The sequence below is a fragment of the Sphaeramia orbicularis genome, chromosome 22, assembly GCF_902148855.1.
Source record: "Sphaeramia orbicularis chromosome 22, fSphaOr1.1, whole genome shotgun sequence".
NCBI lineage: Eukaryota > Metazoa > Chordata > Actinopteri > Kurtiformes > Apogonidae > Sphaeramia > Sphaeramia orbicularis.
The window spans coordinates 32235439-32242913 of NC_043978.1; positions in this window are offsets into that span (position 1 = coordinate 32235439).

Sequence of the window (7475 nt, forward strand, 5' to 3'; positions counted from 1 at the left end):
TTCATACAGTTTGTTTTTAATTCTTTTACATTGTTTTCTATTTCATCAACTTGAGCCGTAAATAAAAATACCAAATACTCAATAATTGTCACATTTTTTAACCCTTTACATGCCGTGTTTGTAATGTAAACAAACCTTTTTTTTTTTTTTTTTGGATGCAAGAAACACAAAAAATTAATTTTTTTCAATATACTACATAAAAAGTGGATCACATAATTATTTGATTTTTTTCATCCTGGCATATGTCAATGATTAACTCCAACATTGGTTAATTTGCATTATTATTTTTGGTGCTAGGTCAAATGTTCAAAAGTACTAGCATCTTTCACCAAGTGTGTGTAAAATGCACACCCATAAATCAAACTATTAAATATTATATATTGATTTATTTTTCTGCTTTACTTTGATTTTATTTCTGTAAATCAAGGTCAGCCCTAATCATACATGTCAAATGGAAGAAATAGTGAGTTTTAGGCACACTTGGGAGACAGATGCTAGTCTTGTAATTTTCTTTTGTTTACAATGTACACATTTTAGTTGGTGGCCAGAATTTTAAAGATCATGCAAAAATGAACAACTTTTGAATTCTAACCTTATTTAAATTGTGAAAAATAATATGAAGTTTTTAACACAAAGTCCAAAGTGTGCCTAAAAGGCGCACCCGGATACTGGAGGGTTAATGGGCTGTTACCATCTCATCAACAATGTTAGTTCCTAGTTTATTGCTTCACTCTAGTTTCTTATTCTTCTTATAGTTGTTGTTGTTTTAAATTAAACAACTATTACCATGGTGTTAGGGATCAAGCAGTAGAGCATGAGGAAACAGGAAGGTTTTTATTGACTCAAAAACAATACAGAGCCAAAATAATGATAATCTGGTCTCTAAAAGACATCAATATAATCTAACAATACTCAAAATAACAGCAACTAAACAAGGAGGTGTTGACTGAACAAACTAGGTCAATGCAATTGATCCAAGAGGAGACATGTAGTGACATGATCAAACCAAATAACACACAAGGGGAAAACAATATTGATGCTACCTGTAGATAAATACAAAGCAAACCTAACAAAGACTAAATCCCCCCTTTTACACCTTAGTCTGTGGTTCAGTCTGATGAGCAGGTGCATTTAACAGTCCTCATCCATCAGTCACATCTTTTGTTAAAGCAGGAAGAGAAAACCCACAAGCCACACCTGGTAGCTCAAAGACAAAGAAACTAAAGATTCAAATAGGTGATTCACAGATCAATATAACAAATAATTACCCTACAGTGTTTATATGTGTCCACTCCATATAAACAGAGTAAACAGGTTCAATGAGTCAATACTGTATGATTATAGTTGACTGGAACTGAACATGTGCAAACTAAGTGACCGCAAATGTAATAACCCTTCTGATGAAGTCGGAGAGTGTTACCCTGTACAGTTGTGACCAATATACATAGGAACAACAATCTTGGTTCTAATCTATTTATTAGTGCCAGTATTTTTTAAATTTTTCTTCCACTTTTCCATCCTCCAACCTTTTCATGGTCCTGCTCCAGAATGAAGGAGTTCACTCACAGGTGCAGAAAAGAAGGCTCAGCTGAAGAACGCTGACAAAACATGAACATTTATTCCTGCATAGTTGCATTAAGAATGTAAAGATTCCTACAGGTTTATAATCCAGTGGAATTAAAGGCTCATTTTAGTTCTTTGTTTTCTAAAGCTGTCAAAACTTTGAATGCTAATACCAATTTTGTATTCTGTGAAATGTGTACAAATAGGAATAAAAAGAGGAATAGAGCAAAAGTATTCAAACTTTATAGGCAACAGTGTATGAAGGAAAGGAAAGGAAAGGAAAGGAAAGGAAAGGAAAGGAAAGGAAAGGAAAGGAAGTTTCAGAGTTGTGTGAGATGCTCCAAAGTGTTTTTTCTGAGACTAAATGGACAGTTGCGTTCTCAACCTATCTGAGTATATATCAACAGTATATAAAGTTCTTTCTTGCGCTAATGAAATAACTGCTAATGTCTTTCTCAGCAGCATTAGTAGGGTTTTTCTTACATCCCCACTGGGAGGAGCCAGAGTCTGCATTGTGAAGATAAAATGGGCTTATCAAGCATTACTACCACCATTTTGATATCTGTAACATATTGAGACACATCAGTCACAAGCACAGTTAATGTAAATAAAGTAAATAAATCATTTTGTTAAAAACATGCTCACCCACTCTTCCTTTCACTCTTCTGTGATGAACCAGGATGGAGAACCTGAGCAGAAAAGAGGCAGCCTGGCCACATGTGGTTGCACAAACAGGAGTTTCAGTAACAATGTTCTTTCAGAGTTACTGACCCTGTAATCTCATTAGCCAAGTATGTCTGCACTTTGCAGGAATAAACATTTGAAGAAGCGAGTCCAGCTGCTGCAGAAGAGAAGCCCTGTGTCGACCACCAGCTGCTGGTTTTTCATCAAAAAAGGATAAAAACTTCTCCAGTTTGTCTGGAGGCTGTCCCCACACAGTCATCTCCAGGATCTGAATCATTCTTGTAATTAACAGACGAGGAATTTAGTTTTAGTGGGGAGCAGAGTAGACGTTACTTCAAAAGTCAGCAAAACATCCTCGTTTGTGACGATGGAAGTACATTTACTCAAGTGCTGCACTTTTAGCAAATAGTGTGTTTACAGCCTCAATTCCTAAAGAGTTTAGATGCTGCGCAAAATGACTATGATTGCAGTGATAGCAAATAACCCATATTTTGTTCACAATATAACACAGAAAACATAAATGTTTGCAGTAAGACCAACAATATATAAAACAGTTCAATCTCCATCAATAAAATAAGACATGAACATAAATGCAGCAATAAAATGATTCTGAAAACATGTAATACAACTCAGAAGAACACACAATTGAGATTATAATTTAAAAGAATATCATGATATTACAAGTTACTTTGATTATTTCATAGTAGATGGTATGAAGACAGCATATTTTATGTTTTGTATGGTCAACTTCATTTCATTTGTAACTAGAAGCACTCGGACAGCACAGACCTCCACCAAGGCTGATCAGTGGCCCCCCCCCGTGGGCCCCCCCACCCCCGATCACCACCAAAATTTAATAATTTCTTCCTTATCCCATTTCCAACAAACCCTGAAAATTTCATCCAAATCTGTCCATAACTTTTTGAGTTATGTTGCACACTAACGGACAGACAAACAAACAAACAGACATACAAATAAACAAACAAACCCTGGCAAAAACATAACCTCCTTGGCAGAGGTAAAGATATATCCAGGCTGTGAGAACATCTAGATGTTGGTACATGGACAGTTTAAGACAATAATGAAGTTAAAATGAAGTAAAAAATATTATTTGAAACATGATGTGAGCAGTGATTGTAAGGATGATTAGGTTCAATAGGACCAAAAATGATGAAAACAGAGACCGACACGCACATACAGAGACTGGCATGTCATGACATGTGCATGTCAGAGAGACTGACACATACGCAGAGACTGACATGCACACGTCAGTCTCTGTGTGTGCATGTGTGTTCATCTAAATAATTAAAATAGGACTAAAAGTCATGAAAACTGGTGTAAACCTTGTCAGATTATTTAGTAAAACTCAAAGTATTAAAGATAAACTGAAAAATATTTGGAAGAATTGATTAGTTTTACATAAAACTCAGTTATAAACCACAGTAAAATCATTCAAAATCACTCAATTCATCCAAATAATACACGAAAGAGGAATAAAACTGATGAAAAAGAGACATTAATTAAATAATCTGGCAAGTTTTAGATAAAACTAAAGGATATTGAAAAACTAAACTGAAATTAGTCAGTTAATCTAAATAACAATTAAAATAGGACTCAAAGTGGTAAAAAGCTGCTGTAAACCATTTAAGATTACTTAATCAAACTCAAACTATCCGCTCCTTTACTGAAATCATTCAGATATTTGTACTTTGATGATAGTTGAAAAGGTTTTGCTGTAAAATTATTGGATCACTGTGGTGCACTTGGATGATTATATCTAAACAGACGTTTGGTGTTAGTTGTCCATGTTTGTTCAAAGGAAGACAAAACTGACATATTTGTTTGAAAACTTAAGAAGGTCACTCTGATTCAGCAGATACTGCTTAAACCTCCACTTAAAACTTCAGGACTTATTGAATACACACAAAATTTATCTACCTTGAATTGAAAATTGAAAATCATTTCTTCCTCCATGCTGACTTTATTTTCTTACTTTGCAGCCAAAGTTGAACCCAGGAGGACCCTATCCCCCCATCACTGAGGTTCAGGTGGCCCCTGCCCCAGTCCGCAACAACGGTTGATCACTGTATTTTAATTGAAAGACTTGAATACCATTTTGGCATCTCTGGCAAGGTGCTATCATGGTTAAAGTCTTATCTGTTAGAGAGATCTCAGTGTGTTTTATTAAATAATGTCTTGTCTGAGCCTTGCATGGTGAAGCATGGGGTTCCTCAGGGTTCTGTTCTGGGCCCTCTGCTTTTCTCACTGTATCTTGCACCACTTGGTAAATTGTTACATTCTTTGGAAATTGATTTTCACTGTTATGCTGACGATTTGCAATTGTACATGCCTTTAACATGTGAAAATAGGCCTAATCTGTCAAAAATCGAGGGTTGTCTTTCAGCTGTTAGGGATTGGCTCTCTGAAAATTTCCTTTTCCTGAACTCTGCAAAGACTGAAATGATGATCATTGGACCACAGAAATTGCATAATTTATTCAATAATGTTTCTTTATCTCTTGATGACTGTGTTGTTCTTGGCAGAGACAAGTTGAAAAACCTTGGTGTCATTTTTGACAAGTCACTTGCTTTTGATAAGCATATCAAGGAGGTGACTCGATTATCATTTTTTCATCTTCGAAGGATCGCTAAGATCAGGCCAATTCTAAGTGATAAGGATGCTGAAGTCCTCATTCATGCCTTCGTAACATCTCGGTTGGACTATTGCAACGCTCTTCTTTCAGGACTACCCAAAAAAAGTTTCAGAGTCCTGCAGATGGTGCAAAATGCTGCAGCTCGGGTCCTGACTGGAGCTGGGAAATTTCATCACATTACCCCAGTGCTGGCCTCTTTGCACTGGCTTCCATGTCAGGTTCGTGCTGATTTTAAGGTGCTTTTATTGACTTATAAAATTTTAAATGGAGCGGCACCTTCATACCTGACAGAGCTGGTTACACTATATGCACCTTCTCGTGCCCTTCGCTCTCAAGGATCTGGCCTCCTGACGGTGCCTAAAGTCAGGAAAAAGACTGTCGGTGAGCGAGCCTTTTCCTTCCGTGCGCCAACACTCTGGAACAGTCTTCCTCTGGACATAAGGCAGGCATGCTCTGTGGATGTTTTTAAAGCAAAGCTCAAGACCCACTTGTTCACTTTGTGTTATAAGTCATGATGTGTTTTTACTGTTAATGTTTTTAGCTTTTATGTTTTATTGTTTTATTGTGATTGATTTTATATCTGTACAGCACTTTGACTGAAAGCGCTTTACAAATAAATTATTATTATTATTATCTACACCGTCTCCAAGAGGAGACGTTGTAGCTGCCTGGACCCATTCACTGAGGTTCAGGCAGCCCCCGTCCCCCCAGAGGGAAGGATTGGTAACCTTCCCCCAGTCGCTGGGGTTGAGGGGGCCCCTGTCCCCCGACACTGCTTTCCCCCCAGCGCTGGGGTTCAGGTGGCCCCAACTGGGAGTGGGTGTGGCCACCTGACCCCCATCACTGGGGATCAGGTAGCCCCTGCCCCTGTCTGACCTGCTGCTGTGGTCCTGCCTCTCTCCTGTCTTCATCGTCATCACTCACTTATCCATATCATTATGATAGTGTTTATTATATAGTTCCATAGATGGTAGAGGTTTCTATTATTTGTACTAACTGTTGTAATAGTAGTATATCCACTGTTACTAGTATTTGTAGTAGTAGTATATCCACTGTTACTAGTATTTGTAGTAGTAGTATATCCACTGTTAGTACTTGTATTTGTAGTAGTAGTATATCCACTGTTAGTACTTGTATTTGTAATAGTAGTATATCCACTGTTAGTACTTGTATTTGTAGTAGTAGTATATCCACTGTTAGTACTTGTATTTGTAGTAGTAGTATATCCACTGTTAGTCCTTGTATTTGTAGTAGTAGTATATTCACTGTTAGTACTTGTATTTGTAGTAGTAGTATATCCACTGTTAGTACTTGTATTTGTAGTAGCAGTATATCCATTGTTAGTACTTGTATTTGTAGTAGTAGTATATCCACTGTTAGTACTTGTATTTTTAGTAGTAGTATACCCACTGTTAGTACTTGTATTTGCAGTAGTAGTATTAACAGTCATGGACCTTTGTTCTGGTTTCTGGTCATTCTACTAACACCAGCTGATCTACTTTTGACAGTTCTAGTTCAGTTTTCTGTGCATCAACTGCATCTATGTGTCTCCCCCTACTTCCCCCCTTCTCCCCCTCTCCCCCAGTCTCTCTCTATCGCTCTCTCTTTTCTCCTCCTTTTACTCTCTCTCTTTAACCCCAACTGGTCAAGGCAGACGTCCATCCTCCAGGTTTCTGCTGTTAACAGTAGTTTTTCCTTCCACTGTCCCCACTCACTAGTGTTTGCTCCTGCAGGATTCTGTTGGGTTTCTGTAAATTGGCTTAGAGTCTGGTTTCGACCAACTCTGTATGTAAAGTGTCATGAGATAACTTTTGTTATGATTTGGCGCTATCTAAATAAAATTTGATTTGATTTTGATTTTTTTAAAAAAACAAACAAAACTGCTGGAAATAGAAATTAAGTTAAAAAAAACAAACAAAAAAGTACAAAAAAATATTTTAAATAAATGAGTAACATTACATTAAAAACAAACCCCCCCCCCCCCCCAAAAAAAAAAAAAAAAATATATATTTAAATGTCATGTCAGTTGTTCACTGCAAATTATTTGGTTCTAAACAAGAACTGCTTAGCTCTGTAGGTAAGGTGTTGGACTCCAGTACAGTACACCTGGGTTTGATTGCTGGTTGAAGTGCTCATTTTCAGCTAAATCAAATGCTTATTTTAACTTTTTTTTCTACTTGTTCCTCTTATTTTAAGACTTAAATTCTTATAGCCAGCTCACTCATCTTATATTTAGTATATTTCACTTAATTTGAGGCTGTAAAAAGTTACATTTAAAGTAATCTCATCTTAAAACCAGCATTTTATGCTTATTAAACCTTCTAAATACATCTGTAGACATGCCTATTTCTGGATTTAACAATCGTATTTCAAGAAATCTTGTCGAGTGAAATTATTTTGCTGCATGGACAGATAATTTCACTTATTTTGAGTACCTTTTTCCTCAGATTTTGTGTTTTTATCTTGTTTTTAGACACCTTTTATCTCAGTTTTCAGTTGGATCTATTATTTAATTATTTAATCCAAAGCTTAAGTGCAATGTGATTTCATCTACAACTGTCTTGTTTTTGTTTGT